Genomic DNA, 20126 nt, shown 5'->3' with positions numbered 1-20126 from the left:
GCCAGACTCTCAGTCCAGCTGCTCTTCTACCAAGACTGTGTGTATAAGATTATTATGCCACAAGGAATAGATAGGATAAATGGGGGACTTCACCAAAATGGGGGACTCCATCACCTAGTGCCTGATAATTATCTTCCTCATTTACTTCTGAAGGTCAAGTTCAACTGTCACATGTGCCTGGTAAGAAGGTTAAATAGCACAGCACAAATACAGTTTAAAAAGAAACCCAGAGATTTCTGCATTAAAAAAAGTTTGTAGTTTTAAAATGCAAATTTTTATTTCTTAGTCAGATTTATCTGCCCACTCGCATGTACTGGAACATGGAGAATTTTACATCTGATCATTCTCTTCCTATCCACTCATTAAACTGTCCAGCTTATATGCCTTTACCTGCCATTGTCTAACTTCATGCCTGCATTAAATCCCTACATCACAAATAGTTCACCTAGTGACTCCACACACCTCTTAATCTCAATGCTCCATTCAGGGCATTTCTCTCCATTCAAACCAAAATTTTCTTCTTCTACTTTTGTAGATAATGTTATAATCCCTTTACACATTCAAGTAATCAATAAACACTTGGCATTCCAAATACAAGGCTGCAAGCTCTGACTGTCTCCTTTGTTTAATTATTTTTCTATTATATTTGTTTTTATTATTTTAATTCATTATTTGCTGTAGTTTATGATGGATAGAAGCATACTAAACTGAATTTTTTACAGGCTGGTTCCTTATTTTCCCATTGTCAATAAAATACTTTTCTATCAAATTGGGCATGTCACACCTTCATTTCCAATGTCTTGTCTTCACATTACTGCAATAAATAGTAGGTGTGGTTTTTGAAAACCTATAATTTAATGTTAAAGATAAAAATTCAGAATAATGTGTAAAATTTTTACATGTTGAACAATAAACTCCTGCTTATAACAAATGAGAACGATTTAAATGAGTAGAGGTTATTCCACAGTAATGGAAAATAATACTACAATGCAGCTTATTTTTCCTTAGTCTCTCTCTCTCCCTCCCTCCCTCCCTCCCTCCTTTCCTCCCTCCTTCCCTCCTCCCTCCCTCCCACTCTCCCTCCTTCCACCCTCTTTGAGATAGGTCTCCCTGTGTAGCACCAGCTGTCATGGAACTAACTATGTAAATCTTATCCTAACATATTGCACTTGTCCTGACTCATTTTGTCAAAACTAACAGACTAAAAACTTTTTAAGAATGCATTCAAAAATAAGAAAATGTTCTTGAAGAACTCTCCATGGTGTATAAGGTCAGAGTAAAATACTCAAGTGTCACTTAAACTCAATGGCAGGTAGACGAAGCAAAGGCTGTTTAGTGTCAGAATGTATGAGTCAGCTTTCTTTTGCTGCAGCGAAATAAAGCAATGTAAAGAGGGAGCTGGTTCTTCTGGCTTTAGAGATTTCAGCCCATGGTCTTTGGACAACACAGTAGAGCATGGGGCGGAGGAAGTGGTGGTGTAAGGAGAGGGAGAGGGCCAAGCTTTCGATATCTCAAAAGAACTTAACTTCTCACTCAGCTCCAGACCCTAAAAACTCAACCACATCCCAGCACTGCACCAAGATGGCACCCAAGTTTCCAGACTCAGGATGCTGGGATGATTTTAAATAGGTAACTTAATAATAGCCTGTTTGCTATTATTATTGGGGTTCTTTTTATTGATTTTCTTAACAATTTTATAAATCTTTTTTAAAATCTGTGTCCTGTTTCTTTCCTCTATTTTTCATTTGTATATTAGCTAAAGTGAGTTTAATTGTTCTCTTACTACAGTCAATAAAATGATACTGATGTAGTCCATTTCCTTCTTTGTTCCAACAATATAACCCATGCATTTTCCTCTAATGAACTCCATTTGTTTCCAAAAAAAAAAAAACAATTAAAGCCTTATTTTTATAATTTACTGTCAAATGTTATCTAGTTCCATTACCACCCACTTATCTAGTGATTGTTTCAAGAATGTTATTAAATGTGTGAGTATTTGCGAGCTCTCTGTCTAATTTGTCACTGATTTTCAATTTCTTGCCTTTCAATCGAAGAGGACAACCTCTAAATGAGTAAAGTTGACCGTAAGTCATGGTCATTGCTAAATGCAATAGTGGTTCTTTAAGAGCTTGAAAATGTGACAGTGTTGGTTACAGTACTACATGTGTGTAACATGTGTGCCATTTAGACATCATGTTTGGTCACAGGTTCAGACACACACTTACTGAACTAAAGTTTTCTGACAGTTGCTTAGAGCCGAGTAAAGTGTGCCATCATAATTACAAATTTGTCCTCCTTTAAATTTGTTTATTTTTCCTCCAAACTTACGTTAACAGATATACACTATTTTAAATCATTTTGCCCTTGGTAGAATCATCATTTGAGCATAAGAAAAAGAAGGATGTAGACTAAATACCAACCCAGAAATTAGAATGTTAGTTAAAATAAATATGAACAGGGCAAAGTAACCGCATTTAAGAGTTATGCGAGAATAAATAAATAAAGCTTCAGCTGGGTGTGGTTACTCACATCTCTAATCTCAGCACTCAGGAGGCAGAAGTAAGTGAATCTCTGAGTTTGAGGCCATTGTTTTCTACAGAGATCCAGGACAGCCAGAGCTACACTAAAAGATCCTGTCGCAAAACAAAACAAGACCAAAGATAAATCTTCAATTAAATAACATTCAGAAATGTTATGTTTAGAGCACATGCACATGCACATGCCATAGATTATAACAAAGGATGAGAAACTTGTTCTGCATACGTTAAAGCGATTCCATTACAGGAAATGCCTGTTTTCCTCTAAGAAGATAGTGATTATTTTAAACATTGGGAGATCCCATGCTATCATAGTAAGAAAGCAGCCAAAGACAAGACATGAAGAAATGAACTTGCTTGCCCTCTCCTAACTTACTGAGACAACAGTGTCAGGGTCTCACACTCCCGGCCATCATTAACACCATATTTTGTTCTTTCTCCATCATATTGTGCGATACCATGTCAGCACAAGGCGAAAGTCACATTGTGCCAAATAGTAAATCCAAAGAGTTAGAAGTCCAGAATTTAAGGAAACAGAATCCCTAGAAATTGTAAGATAATCATGAACAAAGTTAGACCTTTTTTATAGTCATGTTTACTAAGAGGCAGAAATAAAATATTGCCCTAGTTTGATTCTCTGTTGCTGTGATAAAACACTGACCACCTTGGGGAGGAAAGGCTTTGTTTGGCTTCCAAGTTACACTCCATTCTGTAGGAAGCAAGGGCAATGCAGGAACCTGAAGGCAGGAACTCAAGCTGATAACACGAAGCAAGGCTGCTTACTTGCTTGCTTCCCAGACTTGCTCAGCTACCTTTCCTGCATAGCATTGGCCCACTGCCCTTGGCACACCTACAATGGACTCAGCCTTCCTACATCAATTTGCAATCAAGATAATGTTCCATAGATATGTGTGCAGACTTGTCTGTTGGAGGCAGTTGAGTTTCCCTATTTCCAGATGTTCCAAGGTACCAAAACGAAAGAGGACAAGTTTGATACCACTTCATGTGATTAAAAAAAACATCAGAAGCTAGAAAATTTTAGTTAAAAATTTAAGTTAATTATTAGTTAAAAATCCAGTCAGGTTATACCTATCATCATTGAATATTTAGCATTACATTAGAAAATATAATTTTGAGCTTCATAAGGTCTGTGAATTGTCAAAAGGAAGGAAGGCCAACATGTCCTTCTTAGAATGGAGAACAAAACACTCACAGGAGGAAATACAAGGTCAAAGAGAAACAGGAATTGAAAAAAAGACCATTCAGAGGCTGCCTCACCCAGGGATCCACCCCATATGCAGCTACCAAGCCCAAGCACTATTGCTGATGCCAAGAAGTACTTACTGGTAGGAACCAGACAGAGATGCCCCCTCAGGGGCTCTGCCAGAGTCATACAGATACAGCTGAGCATGCTTGCAGCTAACCATTGGGCTGAACACAGGGACCCCAATGAAGGTACTAAAGAAAGGACTGAAGTAGCGAAAGGGGGTTGCAACTTCATGGGAAGCACAACATTATCGAACAACCAAACCCTCCAAAACTCCCATGGACTAGAACACCAACCATTGAGCACACATTGAGAGACCTATGGTTCCAGCTGCATATGTAGCAGAAGATAGCAGTGTCTGGCATCAATATGAGAAGAGGCCTTTGGTCCAGAAAGGACATGTTTTCCCAATGTAGGGGAATGCCAGGGCACTGAGGTGAAGAGGGAGATTAGGAGGGAGTGCACCTTCTTGAAGACAAGTGGAGGGGGAGGGGGATGGGAGCAGGGTGGGACAAGGGGAAACATTTCAAATGTAAATACAGAGAGCATCTGATTAAAAAAATATATATATATAAAATTTTGTCTTTTAATTATAATTTTTACCACTAGATGGCAGTCAGCAAAAGGTTTTATTCTATCTTTTATTATTATTTAAATCTATTTTTACACAATTCATACCTGTATACATTCAGACCCACCTCACTTACACCCCTCCTCCACAAATCATGGAGTCACAATAGTCATGACTATTTGGTTTGCTTCATGACAACTGACACTAAATCAGGGCATATGATCATGGTTATAGAGCTCTATGTTTGGAGCCCTGTGGGCTCAGCAGAGGGCACAGAACTAAAGATAGTGATTCTTCTTCCTCCAGAACCTACCGACAGCCTTTTGCTTAGAGCTAAGGGATAGGGACCCATGAGTACCTTCTCCACACTTGACTCATAGGGGCAGTCTTCCTGTGCCCAGGAAACTACGTGACTGTGAGTTAATACTTAGAATAATTGCATAAACCCACATAATGACTTCTTGTGGTCATTTTTCCTGTGTTCTGGATCCTACATACTTCTCACCCTTTCTTCTTTGGCGTCCCCATGCCTTTGGGGGGTGAGGTGCGTCACTTAACCTTGAAGGTGGACATTTATCTAACTGAAGACATTGAATGCCCAGATCTGGACCATGAATATGTTTTCATCAACTCTTTCTGTTTTCAAGTTTTTCATTTAAAATTATAAACTTCTATGCTATAAAAGTGTGTGTGTGTGTGTGTGTGCACGCGCGCGTGTGTGTGTTCCATAATGTCAAGCATTCTTCATGTAAAGTATATCCCAAGATCCTTAAGATTGTGTCTCTTTGTAGGACACTTCAGCAAGATCTAAGTTCCGTTCCCAAGACCCATATAAAGGTAAAAGGAAAGAATAAAGAATGGACCCCATCATGTTGCTCTCCTGGCTTTATGCCCATGGTGGCAGGCACATCCCACCCTAACAAACACACATACACACACACACACACACACACACACACACACACACACACATACACACATACACACTAACTTTTAAATTGTATTGCTTGCTACTCTTAAAACACTGAAGACGTTCTGACACAGTTTTTCCTAATCAGAACCAAAGCAGCGGAGGCTCTCTGGCGGGAGCACAGGCATGCTCCATGCTAACCACTGTTTATTTTCTTCTCTTTTCATGCATGTTCCAGTCTTGTCTCTGGAAGTTGTTTTCATTATAAACTTTACACTATGGCTCTGCCCAAAATTTATTTCTGTAATTTTCTTTGCTGTATTTGTTTATTCCAAGACAGAAAAAATAATTTAGTGTTGAAATATACTTTATAAATATATTATGGTAATAAAACAGAATAATATAGGAGATGTGATCTATTGACATACCAATGAATCTTAACTTAAAGACAGATACCAGAGGGGCCTTGCTGGGTATCAATGGGAGGAGAAGCACTTGGTCCTGCCAAGGTTCGATGCCCCAGTGTAGGAAAATGTCGGTGAGGAGGCGGGAGGGCGTGGGAGGGGGAGTAAGTACCCTCAAAGAAGCAGGGGAAGGGGGGGGGATGGATAGGGTAAAAAAAGGGGGGGGGATAGATGGGAAATCAGGAAATGGTATAAGATTTGAAATGTAAATAAATATATAACCAATAAAGAAAAACTCGGAACAAAAAGAGAAAGCTAGCAAGTAAAATGTTTTAAGGCAAACCTACAGCATTCAGCAAATTTCAGTATTCGGTGTCAAGCACTAGTATTGATCTTTGTGTGGGTTACTACATTAGATTTTCAAAATTGCTCCACAGTTTTTGTTGTTATATATCTGTGGATCCATTTGTTTGTGGGTAAAAGAACAAGGTCGAGAGTTGGGTAATATCGCTAATGTTATAAATAGTAAGCCAAAACCCATGTAGATCTAACAAAAAAACTCAAGCTGTTAGCTTGCACTTGAAGCCCTTTCTGCAGAGAGGTTACTGGGTGGTAAGTTGGGTTATAGCCTTCTGTACCCTCAGATCTACTGGGCATGGTTTTCCCTGCTGAGGGATGAATGGTGCCTGAAGAAATGAGGCAGATGAACAATCTCTCTGCGTCTTTATTCTGAAGTCCCCTCCAGACTCTGGAATGGTCAGTTTGAATAACACACATGCTTTATATATATATATATTAAACTTGGACACCCCTTCCTTTGAGATCTCCAAAAGTCCCAAGATACTAACCTTCACTCCTCAAAAGGAAGATCTGGAAACCCTGCTGAATCTGACTCTGGAGACAGCTCTTCTTTCAATTTCTGTCAGAGAACATGGCTAATCTGAGTCTTCTGGGAACAAAGCCACTTTCTACTGTATAGGCTTGAGTCAGAGTGTGGTCACTGCAGAGGAGTGTTTTGGTGACAGACCCACAAACACCAACACATGTAGGGACAAGAAACTTGTTCTTGTGTTACTATCTACAATGACACTGTCATTAGACGCAGTCTTGGTCCCTCTATTCCAATTTAGATTTTTGGTTAAGATACTGAATTAACCTAAAAGCTTTTTTGATTATATGATCTGCATATAATCTCCAGAGTCACAATGACCAGGGGATATTCATTTTCTTCCTTGGATTTATTCAATATTGTCTTTCCTCCATCCTCTCTACCTTTCCTCACCTTTTGTCATCTTTCCTAGCTTTTGTTCCATTGATCACAACCTGTTTTTATCCAAGACAAGACACTATGACTAAAGACAACTCTTGTAATTGGAGCTGGCTGATAAGTTCAGAGGTTCAGTCCTTTATCATCATGGTGAGGAGCATGGGAGCATTCAGGCAGACATGTGGCTGGAGGAGTCCAGAATTCTGTATCTTGATCTGGAAGGCAGTCAAGAAAAGGCTGAATGCTGAATGCTAGTTCAAGCCTGGCTAGATTTGAACATCCATATCAGACCTCAAAGCCCCACCTTCACCATAACACATTTCCTCTAATTAGGTCACATCTACTCCAATAAAGGCATACCTCCTAATAGTGTCATTTCCCATGGAACAAGAATATTCAAGCCACCACAACTGGATAGCATTCTCTTATGCCAACATAGATCTTCTACAAAAAAAAAAAAAATTCTATATCCATAATACTTGCAAGTCCTCCCTCTACCTACAGAATCATTTATGAATTAAATCACTCTGTACATCTTGGATTTAGATTAAATGAAGCATCCTCAAAAGTTCTTCAATGCCGAGAAGATAATTTTAAAACCTATGGAAAAGTAACAGAAATCATTAATCTTTGTTGTATAAAAGTTCAGGATGCATACAATCAAACAGCCAATGACAGCTAAAGAAAACTTCCAGTTTAGAAAAAAAAAAAAAGATTTCTTTCAGAGTTCATTGTCACTTAAATACGTTTTGAGATGACAAGAACGTATAAAGAAAATGCTAAGTATCTTTACTTAGTGTCATTTAGTGCCGAGTATCAAGAAACAGACAGAATGAAAGTGGCATGACTAATGGCTAAACTTGCCCTAGACATACAGTAACACAAATAGAGATAGTGCTCAACTGTTCAGAGAGAGATATCTGGCACAAAAAAAAAAAAAAAAAAAAAATCAATCATAGCTGAAATGAACTACATGTGCCAACTCGGTCTCTGCCACCTATCTACAAATCTACAAGTCTCCTATTTCTCAAAAGGCCCAACCCTACCTAGAACCCTGTATTGGAGCTAGAACATCAGGCTTTTGAACATCAGCGTTATCCAATTACAAATAACCACTGCCTAACTTCTGAACACCAGCAAACCGTGGCCTTTACTAACTAGGAATATCTAACGACAATTCCAGGAATCAACACACAGTTGCCAACCCATTCTGGAGCACTGCTCCTCAAGGAACACTCTTTGTTCCTGTAGTATTAAGTTCCATATAAATTGAGAAAACTGACCTGTAAGGTCCATTTATCACAAAAATGGATGTTGCTAAGCAATTCTGTTTACAACTGTGTAGAGCACATGCTGAAGGAAAGTGACAAAGATTACAATTGCAGATGAGTCTTAGATATCTTCTAATTCTTTTTTTCCCCCTTTGTCTTCCACACAGGCAAAGCTCATTGCTTTGTAATTTAGCCTTCGAATCTGTTAGGGAACATGAAAATGGCTACAGTTTCGTCATTCCATTCCTTCTAGTGCTTTATTAGAATGAAGCAGACATCATCTTCCCAAGTCACTCACTCCCCACAGCCAGCAAGCTCTCCATGACACTCCCAGGGCAGAGCTTTAGAATGCTTGGTCAGAAGTAAAGAAGGGAAGTTGTTGACCTTGTGGCTGTTCTTTGTGGTTTGTAGGCAATCCACAGGTCAGATACTTCAATTCTCACAGAGGATGGTGGCATTCCCAAGCTCCTGGGTGCTTCAAATGAAAATGGAGACGTCTTCTCTGTGGCTACGGAGTGACATGCAGCATTGTGCCGCTTCATCAGAATTCAGTCTCCCAACCAGAGTGTTTATTACAGAAGGCAGTGAGGCAGAACTGAACCACAGGCCATCATGAAGCCTCTCCTATCTTCCGGAATCAGTTTGGGGAGACCATTTTCCTTCAGGGAAGGGAGGGGAAAAGCCCCCGTGTCCACTTTGGTGCTCTCTGTACTCAGTAGTTCTGTCTCCCAGAGTGAACGTCTCACCGGCTGTAGAAAAATATCTGACGAAGAAGAGAACCCGATAAATACATACTCTGCAGACTGCTGCTTAGGGTCGGCTTAGAATGACATATACCATTGGGTTTGAGGTCTGGAGAAGAGCACATATGAAAGGACGCTTTAGGACCACAGGCTAAAATACCTGAGCAAGGCTACATTTCTTGGAGTTAGAAAAGTGCTGAGAAAATTAATACATGTGTGATGAATGTATGTAGGCAAAGATTGTAAAATTCTGTCATTAGCTTGTTGATCAGCCTCGGTCTCCAGCCCCATTGGTGATTTGGATTCATCAAAGCCAATTGTATACTTCTGACCTTTATTTTGGCATGAATTAAGGCACAGAGAGGAACATTCCACTTGCCTTTCCTTTTTTAAATGTTCGTTTATTTAAAAAAAAAAATGAGTTGGGTAATACTTCTCTCCCTTTGTTGCTTGAGGTAGTCATGCAGCCTGAAGTTTGTGGGATAAATCCGAGCAAGCTGTTCTCCATTCTAAATCATGAAACATTTACATTTGACTGGTCATGAAACATCTTTTTCTAAGTGTCTTCAACCCTTGGTTGAGCGGCAGCATTAGGAAACAGTAAGTTGGAGACTATCTCATTCTATTCGAAGGTTCAATCCACCTGAACTTAGTTAAAGGATTAAAATATTAAGAACCAGAACAGACTTTTAAAAACATCACCCTTGGAGTACAACAACATTCTAAACTAGTAAAGGACCGGATAGCTCATGATGGTATTTTTTGAACTTCACCAGCTTAGGCCAAAATGAAAAGTTGTTTAGACAGGCAATGAGTTTTATATAAGAGCCTTTCATTCGCCTCCCTAAGGTCCGGGAATTGGTCCCCTGTGAAGAGTAGGAGAGTTGGAGTGATATGAAGCAATCAAGGGCACAGTTTGCTGAGGCAGCTTCCAATCTGGCAGGATTAAGGAAGTCTTCCAAGATAATGGATATTTAACCACAAAGCAATAAGCTTACTGTGCTCTGGTTCCTGTGTGAGTTGTAGGTAGTAATGCCCGAGGGTACAAAGGAAAATCAAATTAAATGCTAACAATCTGTGCTGGGAGAAAAAGAAGTCATAAATCAACTTTTCCCATTTTCCAAAAACTTTCTATGACGCTTCTATTTGCGTGCCCTGCGGATTTGACAAAGCCGTGGTTATCCACAGTCCTTAATGAGAGAAGCCCAAGGGTTCCTTTTTTTCCGTAGTGTTTCAAAACCTCCAGACTACGTCATCCTATACTTGACTGTCTTTAAACATTACACCTAGTATCGGATTATTCCATCACATAGCATTTTATTAAAAAGTATTGAAATAAGTGTGCAACTGGAACTCCTCAGTACAAACACCTTGAAAACAGCCCTGCTGGGGGTAGCTCCCAACCCCAGTCTGTTGCATGATGTTTGAGGGAAGTTTTCCCCATTCTTCCCTATAGTCAGAACTTTCCAGGTTCTAATTAATAGTTACTTTGAACCCGATGCTCCTTAAATGCTAAGAAATATGGGATGGGAATTAGAGAAACGGTTGAGTCGGTAGCCCTTGTTCTCCACTGATGAAGACACAATTGAGTGGAATAGAAACCATTCCTTGGGCCTTTGCCCTCCCTCGCTGAGCTAAAAGAGCAGCAGTCTGCTTAATGTAGGCCTCAAGAAGGTGTGTTGGTTCTAAAATGGCAGTTTGCGAAGCCCTCTATCCCCCACCCCATGACCTCAGAGGATCAACTTCCTTTGGCCCTGCCTTTATTGCAGAAAAATGTTTGGTTGCCCCTCTCGAAACCCATGACTCTTCCCCCTCCGCAGAAGTCCCTTGGCCCACTGGACACACCCGGACCTCTGTAACGGGTCTGTCTCCTTTGTCACCAGTGCCTCTGTTGGCTTCTGTTCCATCTTCTTCTGTGCTTACGGATGCTGTCTGCTCTTTGCAGAAAGACAGAAGTGGTACGCACTTGTTCTCTCCCTCCCCGGGAACAAAGCCCTGCGAGGAGACATAACGTGAGCTCGTGAAGGGGAATCCACTGTGTGAAGCCACTGGTCTTTCCCAAAGCCACTTTTATGTTGTGAGGAGTGAATGCTTCCTTCCAGCCCTGGAGGAACTTCCTATATCTGAACTCTAAGTTTCCATCCACTAAGTTCACAGCCTAAATCCATTCTATGTTTTCGCATCCTCACTGAGCGTTTAACCTCACCCTCTGCTTGGATTATGTTTAAGGCATTTAGTAGTTTGTTGTGAGATACTTGCTTGGTTCTGAACTTTTCACCATCCAAGAAGTTCCCACACATGTGCGCTTACCCTTCTGTCTCCTAAAAGTGGTACTTACCTGCCCTCCTGATGGCTACACACCATCTCTCACATACCTGACTTTCCCACTCCTGCTCCTTGTTCTTCCTTTCCCCTTCAGGACGAGTGAGATCAGGGACCATCACTTGAAATGCATTCTTCAAGAGCTATCCTTAAATTCTGAAATTCAGAGTAATGAGGGAGAAATGGTAGTGGACAGAACACCTGTCTGGCATTGGAATTTCTGAAAATCGAGCTTAATACCTCATTGAAATTGTTCTACTGAGCTTCAATTTTTCCTCCATTTTAACCATCAGTACCAGCTCCTATTTCCTTGGCTCTGTGCAGTACTATCCACAATGGATTTAGATTTTCCTTCATTTACCAAGCTCTGTTCTTATCTCTATTCTAACTTCTATACTGAATCCTCTGTCTTCCGTGTACTTCTCAATGTTGGCCTGTCTATTCAGGATAGAACTGGCCCAAATTAGAACTGGTAATTGAAACCTTTCTGCATCTGCCATCCTCCCTCACATAGTGTCGGGGAACTTTGTCACCTGTAAATGTCTGTGCTGTCCTGAACTCTGGGCAGCTGTAATTATCTGTGAAAGACCATTGTAAAATTGGGTCTATCCGTGTTCTGTTGAAGAAGTGGGGGAGGGTCCATAACACAAGTCAGCTCACAGGCTGTGCTGGCTGGTTTTGTGTCAACTTGACACAAGCTGGAGTTAATAATCACAGAGAAAGGAGCCTCTGAGGAAATGCCTCCATGAGATCCAGCTGTAAGGCATTTTCTCAACTAGTATCAAGGGAAGAGGGTCCAGCCCATTGTGGGTGGTGCCATCCCTGGGCTGGTAGACCTAGATTCCAAAAGAGAGCAAGCTGAGCAAGCCAGGGGAAGCAAGCCAGTAAGTAACATCCCTCCATGGCCTCTGCATCAGCTCCTGCTTTCTGACCTGCTTGGGTTCCAGTCCTGACTTCCTTTGGTGATGAACAGTGATGTGGAAGTGTAAGCTGAATAAACCCTCTCCTCCCCAACTTGCTTCTTGGTCATGATAGAAAGAATAGAATAGAAACCCTGACTAAGACATAGGCACTGCCCTCAAGGGCCATGTTTACCGGAGTGGAGACATGCTTCCTTGGTAGTGCAGTGGGCTGTAAGTTACACACACTCCTTTGAGCAACCCCAATTAATTTTACTAGATCAGCAGGCTAAACATGAGTAGCACTGTTTCTCTGGACAGCCAATGGCGCTCTATCTAGGGAAATTAGATACTTGTTCATGTCTCTCTATCAAGAATTGGGGCAACACAACTCTGTAACTAACATGACTATGTATAATATCTGAAGAGTTTGAAATGTGTCTTTGTTTTTTATATAAAACAATGGTAATAAAAATAATCTCCCACAAAGTCATCAGAAAAAAAACCCATAGCTTAGATGCACATTTCACTGTATTTTCCTACAGCTCTGTAGCTAAGGCCTTGCTTATTTATTTATTTATTTATTTATTTATTTATTTATTTATCTATCTATCTATCTATCTATCCATCTATCTATCTATGCTTATCTATTTTTAAACAAAACATAAATGATATGCCTCCACAGAACTTAACATAGGGCTTGCCTAACATGTTCTAGGTATGTTCAAGTCTTGATTTCCAGCACTGCAGAACAAATACTAAAAACTTTCAGTACTTTTATTATTTCTCCATTTGAAAGGAATTTTAGCTTTGTTCCATCTTTACTGCAAAGGGCCATCAGCTGCTTTTCCTCCTAATTTCTTTCTTTCTTTAGTTTGCCTTTTGTTTTGTTTTGGGTTTTTGTTTGTTTGTTTGTTCCTTTGTTTTGTTTTCTTAGATTTGGACTCATGGTCTCAAACACCTGTTAGGCAAATGTTGAACCACTGTGCTAACCAATACTAGCCCCATTTTATTCACCCATTCATTCATTCGTTCATTCATTTGTTCCTTTTTAACTTCAAAATGTCTATTTTGTTAAGAGCATGGTCTTTGTCTGTGCCCCTCGATTGACTGGCACTTGCTTTGTTGACTGGGATGATGTCAGACTCACAATGATCCACTTGCTTGTGCCTTCTGAGTGCTAGGACAAGAGGTGTGTGTCACCATACTCTCACTAGCCCTTGTCTTCTTTTAAACATCTATTTTCATCACTTTTAATTACTTGCATAGCTGTGTGTCTGTGAAGATGGGAGTTCATGAGTTCAGTGCTCAGGGGCCAAAGCAGAGTGTCAGGTGCCCCAGGACTGGTGTTATAAGCCAGGAGGTGCTGAGGACCCAAAACTGGATGTCTAGAAGGGTTGTACATATCTGTGAACTCTTAGTCATGATCTAGAAAACATTTTCTTTAAAAAAAATTCACATTGGCAAGATGGGACATAAGGCATGTGTTTGGTGCTCAGGCCATTTATACAGTGTTAATACCCTAAAATAGATTTGTGTGCTGCTGAAACTGAACTTTCTCACTTCATGGAATCATGCTTTCATTATTTAGAAGTATGATGTGTGGGAACGGCTTGAAACAACGTGTGTGGAGAGAAGAAACTTTTAAGCAGACAAATTGAAGGAGAAATTGGCCGTGAGTCAATTTTGGAAGGTGAGAATGATATCATTGTACTGTTCGAAGGACCTTGGTTTATGAAAGTGTGACTCCTCTCATCTTCCTACACACATTGATCCACATAAGGACGTCACTATTTCAACAGGAGATCCTGCCCCAGTATTGTGGACAGTGTTCTATGTTCCTTTTGTTGTTTGTTAAGACAGGACCTGCCTGTATAGCCAAGGTTGGAGCCTGCTCTTCTTCCGTGTTAGTCCAATAAAGCATAGAATTAAAAGCATGCACCATTACTAGATTTCACTTATTACTTTCAATAGAGAAGACATTGTGCCCCACATTCATACCTGCAGGACTAGTTTTCAAGACATAAATAAACATTTGTAAGATTATTCTGTTTTTTGAAATAAAACACAAATTTGCAAGTTTCATCCCCACATGATATCTGAGTGTGCGGTCCTGAGAAATTATCTTAATTTGGATCCTGGATAGAATGAATATGATGATGCCTATGGTAACACATGCTTCGTTTTCCCACAGCTATAAACACATCTGTAAACGGGTTCTCTGCACCTTCTGCAACAGTCACACGGTGTACTCCCATAAGATTCACGACAACACCTTAAAAAGACGCAGTCCTTCCCTTTATGTAAAGAATAGGTTTTTCCTTTTACATATAGCTCATGTTTTTTTTTAAATAGGAATACACAATAGTGTATAAGCAATGGCCACTCTAGTTTAATTAAGGATGCAGATTCAGTGAGTACGTCTATAGAACAGAAGCTGGGGCTAGAGAGAAACTCAGAATTTTTAATCTGAAACTCAAGATAGCGGATGAGCATACATGCTAATATCAATGTGTTTATTCAAGGGAGAGATGCAGTGTTACACTGTGTATAAGCTGAATGACTCTAGTGTGTACAAACTCCTTTGATTATGAGGCTCCGCTGAGGAATCTTTAAAAGATGGTAGGCGTTCAGAAGCCCCATAAGTGCATGGGAGCCAGGGAAGGAGTCTGTACTTCATCTGTTGCTTCTGGTGCTTCCTATGGCCAGGCAAGTATAGGAAAGGCGACAGGAGATGAACTGTCTGTTTTGCTGACTTTAAGAATGTGTATATATGCAAGATAACCACAAAAAATTACATTTTTTCTAAGTTATAACATGACCAAATTCAATCACTGTTTTCTCAGAGTTAGCAGTGGAGAGAAGCCTGCAGGGCTCAAAAGTTAATTGCAGTGAAGATCATTTGGCCACACAGCCTTCTGTGGTGGGGTTGTGTTTCTAGGTTAATCTGTGCAGCAATTCCCTAATTCCCTCCCTCACTGTTCTCCATGGGTGTATCAGGAATACTGCCATTCCTTGCACCCCACCCCCGAACCAACACTAAGGCAGAAACTAAGAACAAAGAGCTTTTGGCAAAAGATAGTTTGTCTTACAAAGAAGAAAAATATGTACCTACATCCCCCCCCCCTTCTTTCTGGGACTTTTCTGGTTTGAACTTGTAAAGGTCTTGCTATGCTGTAGTTCGTACGCACATCAGCCAGCCCAAATGAACATAGCAATAAAACCATCCCCGCAGGCTGGAGAGATGGCTCCGAGGTTGAGAGCACTGACAGGTCTTCCATGGGTGCTGAGTTCAAATCCCGGCAACCACATGGTGGCTCACAGCCATCTACAATGATATTCCGGTGCTGTTTTCCGGCCTGCATACATACATGCAGGCAGAACACTGTGTGCATAACAAATAAATAAATAAATAAATAAATAAATAAATAAATAAATAAGTGTGTTTTTTTTAAATACCCAAATGGCATTGCTCTCCTGGTGGATCTGCAGATTGCTGAACCCTCAACAAAGAAGCTTGGTTTTTGAAGAGAATAGTAATTAACACAGAGCCTCTCCATGGGACAACAAGCAGGGAGGAGAGACTCTGAGTACTGAGGCCTAAGTGGGATCTTCGTATTGTAGCCCTCCATCCAGACTCAGGGAACAGTGAAGATGAGGTGGAAAGACTGGAGGAGCCTGAGATGGTGGGCAACTCCAAGGGATAGCACTTTCTGGAAAGGGGTGTTTTGAAAGTGTACGCTCGCGGGTGGACACACTAGTTTACTATCCAAACAATGATGACACAGTCCCACTCTCTCCCCAGTGTGTGGGTGCCCCTGGAAGTCGTCATGGGTGCCCCTGGAAGTCGTCATGGGTGCCCCTGGAAGTCGTCATGGGTGCCCCTGGAAGTCGTCATGGGTGCCCCTGGAAGTCGTCATGGGTGCCTCTGGAAGTTGTCATGGGTGCCCCTGGAAGTTGTCATGGGTGCCCCTGGAAGTAGTCATGGGTGCCTCTGGAAGTCGTCATGTGGCTTCAAGCAGGGAAAGAATAACACACTCATGATGACAAAAGTGTATGTTTTAAAACTTGAAGTAGTTGATAAAAACAAGCCTTATCCAGTTTGAAACCAGACCCTACAACTAAGCATTTTATAAGAAAAACAGAGTAGAGTTGAATTTTCAAACAAGAGGAAGCCTTCCTCACAACAATCTTTGGGCTGTTGCCTAAGCCCACCTTCACATCCTATTTATTTCATTTTCTGTGAGGACTTATCATATTCTCTCTGGCAAAATCGACTTACCTCTGTCTTCCATGCAGTGACGTGTGCTATGCAATAACGTCTGTTGGCCTGTGTCAGTGACATGTGTGCATACATGTGCTGTGTCAACATACTAGACAGTCAGTAATGGAATGGTTTGATGGTTTTGTGAAAACTTGGGAGGGCTACACAGAATGACCCTCACCACTAAGCAGGAAGTCTAGACATACTAACTGGCTGAGTTTAGTCCACTTGGCTCCCTGCTGCTACCGCCTTTGCTCCTCACTCCTTCACAGTGGTGCAGCTCAAAAACTCCACCCTTCTACAGAAGCTTTTGTTTTGTTTCGTTTTTTTGCCAATAGTGTGCTTTAATTTCTGGCACTGGTTTCAGCTTTCTGATAGCTAGACCTGCCCCCACTTCTCCCCACCGTGTGTGTGTGTGTGTGTGTGTGTGTGTGTGTGTGTGCTAGAATATTTATGTAACCTATTGTTACACTGGCATAAAGGGTGCTAGTGTAATTGGGTAACCATAAACAAAACCAGCAGCAAAAATAAATAAATAAATAAATAAATAAATAAAAATAAAAAAATAAAAAAAACCAAAAGAACCAAAGAACCATAAAAACAAAGAATAACCGAACCAACAACAAAACACTTAGCTTTCATACCTAGTTCAAAAGTAATTCCAAATGCATTATAGACTCAAATATAAATAGAACACTTTAAGACTTTTGATGAGGAAAAGTCACAGGAGAATATCCTAGGATGTTCTTAGATCTGGCCAAAATACAAGAAGGAAACATAATAGCTTAACTTTGTTGTCAGCTTGACACACCAAAGAAGAGGGAACTTCAGTTGAGGAATTTACTCCATGAGATTAGTCCATGGACATTTTTTAAAACTTAAAAAAAAATTTAGTTATTTTATTTTGTGTGTAGGAAGGTATTGTATGTATGTATGTATGTATGTATGTATGTATGTATGTATGTATGTATGCATGTGTACCATAGAGGTCAGAAGACACAGCTTTTCTTGCAGTTGGGGCTATAGATGGTTGTGAGCAACCATGTGAAGAATAGGAACCAAACCCAGGTCCTCTGCACAAGCAGCAAGTGGTCTTAACCATTGAGCCAACTCTTCAGGCCCTGTGGGCATTTTCTTGATTGCTACTGGATCTAGGAGGGTCCCGTTCACTGTGGGTTGCACCATCCCTGGTCTTATAGTCTTGGCATACTGAAGTGAAATGAAGTGAAAATGGAACAAATCTTAAATCCCAGAAGCAGGGAGGCAGAGGCAAGAGGGACGATCCCTGTGAACTTGAAGTCAGCTTAGTCTACACAGCAACGTCCAAGCCAGCCAGGATTGCATAGTATTTGAACAATTCAGGGGGATATTTGTGCATGGTTTTTATTTTACTTCCCGCCTCCATGTGATTGCCTTGGCATTCTGCCTTGGCTTCCAACCTGGATGATACACTGTAACCTTTGAGCTGAAATGAACCTTCCTCGCCAAGTCATTGTGATCATAGTGTTTATCAGAGTAACCAAACCAGGGCAGGAAAGACCTAGGAAAGTCTTCATTATCATTCAAAGATGGAAACTAATCATAGCCACAAACCAGAAGAGAAAAAATTTAAACTACAGATATCACAAGTGACTAGTACTTTGAGCAAGTTCTTACAATAGAATAAAATAAACAATTCCCAAAACAGGAAGACAATGTTTCGCAGCAAAGGATGTGCAAATGCCATATAACTGCATGAAAAATAAAAATAAAAAATGCCAACATCATTAACCACTGGGAATAGAAAGTTCAGCCAGAGTAAGGCATCCCTACATACTTGCTGGGATGTATAAATAAAAAAGAATGTAAACTGAAAATAATGGCATCAAATATACAATGGAGCCTTGATCACTCATATCCTGGTGAGGATGCCAAGAAACTTAATTGTTCGTACTCTGTTGTGAGGATGAAAATGCCCATCCTGACAATAGTTTGGCTGTTTGTTGTGAAAGATTAACCATGAAACTACTCTTTAACCAAGTAACTGAATTCCAGAGCATTCATCTAAAAGAATGAACATTTATGTGCACACAAAATCTTTATGCCATTCTTTAGAGTAGTTTTATTCATAATAGCTCTTAGATCCAAACTAGATGTCCATCCATGGCAAATGGTCATATAAGCCAGAGAACACTCATACAGTAGGAAGTGGTTCAGGAGTTTACAGGAACAAAGAGTTGTCATGTGCAGTAACTTGGATGAATCTCCAGAACAGAAGAATCCAAGTTATAACAATAGTCCTCCTAAATTAATCTCTATGCTCAAGCATAATTCTAAGCATAGACCTAGTAGGTTTTCCTTCAGACAAACTGATTATGCACTCATATAGAAATAAGGAAATGCCAATGGAACAGAAAAATATTAATTTTTAAAAGGGAAGGCACATTTATAATATGCTATTCCAAATATGATTTCCCATTTCAAAGTTATGTTATGGAGCCACAAATACTAAGGCATTGTTATTTATTTTCTAAAAGAAATAGAAGCAATGGTGAAGGTGTAGAGGAGGCCTTCCCAAGATGAAAAAGCAGCAAGTGCTCTTAACCACTGAGCCATTCTTTTCACAGAGAGAAACCACCAAAAGATAGCCAATTGATTTCCAGTGAAGATAGCTGCACAATTCAATATGGGGAGGGAGTGCTGACAAATAATGTTGAACATTTAAATTTCTATGCATAAGTAAAAATACCTCAATCTATAAGATTTTTTTTGTAAAGAAAATAAGAATAAATTTTTGTGGCCAAAGGCCAGGCAAAGGTGTCTTAATTAGGAAAATCTATGATCTTCAAAAGTCAATCATAAGAAATAAAATGAAAATCTGAGAAAACATTATTTGCAAAGCCTAAACTTAGCGAAGAATTTCTGTTCAGGATATACACGCCATGTTTATAAATCAGTACTGAGAACATTTCCTATTGTGAAATGAAAAGCTTAATGTCATAACGGTGCCCACTCTTGCACAATGATCTACAAATCCACTGAAATTCTGTACAAAATACAAAGGGCTTGCTTTAGGAATGTAGTTTGGTGCACTGAATGAGGCTATTATGGAAATGCAGATGGACAGCCAGCAAATGCCTCATGAAGGAAAGAAGCCAAGGAGCCGGCCACTTTTCCAAACAATGAGAAAAGTTGCCATTTCAAGGCAATACACTTTGGGAAAGACCAATAGAATAAAATAGGCAGTGTAAAGCAGACATACCTCTACAAGGACACTCCATGCATGGTAAGGGCACCATTGCTCATCAGGAGAGCAAGGCTGATTGGTCTTCTTCAGCAAAGTAAGTCTCTGTCTTCTGCCTTAATTCCGAGTCTGAGTTAAACCAAAACAAATGTAAGAGACATAACTATAAAAACAGTTTAGAAACAGAATAAAAAGTATAACTTTAAAAACAGGAGCAAGAAAATGGAGGGATGGGGTTGCCATTCGACAGTCAAAAACTCTGACCCAGAATTGTTCCTGTCTAAAAAAACTGCAGGGACAAAAATGGAGAAGAGACCGAGGGAAAGGAGATCCAGTGACTTGGCCCAACTTGGGACCCATCTCAAGGGGAGGTCCCAAGGCCTGACACTATTACTGATGCTATGGTGCCCTTATAGACAGGAGCCTAGCATGGCTGCCCTCCAAGAGG

General features: G+C 40.3%; 1 long non-coding RNA gene across 1 annotated transcript; it reads right to left on the bottom strand.

Annotated features, from left to right (window-relative positions):
* Nucleotides 1–8858: 8858 nt before the first annotated feature.
* Nucleotides 8859–19804, bottom strand: LOC308421418. The gene is made up of 4 exons (XR_013975050.1): nt 19697–19804; nt 11346–11448; nt 10822–10965; nt 8859–8990 (listed from the first exon to the last, which is right to left on the bottom strand). It is a non-coding gene; the product is annotated as an uncharacterized lncRNA (long non-coding RNA).
* Between the last annotated feature and the right edge of the window lie 322 nt (nt 19805–20126).

Source organism: Micromys minutus (genome assembly GCF_963924665.1).
Source record: "Micromys minutus genome assembly, chromosome: 6".
Taxonomy (NCBI): Eukaryota; Metazoa; Chordata; class Mammalia; order Rodentia; family Muridae; genus Micromys; species Micromys minutus.
The sequence above is the reverse complement of the archived record's forward strand: the minus strand, read 5'-3'. Positions and strand labels throughout refer to the sequence as shown.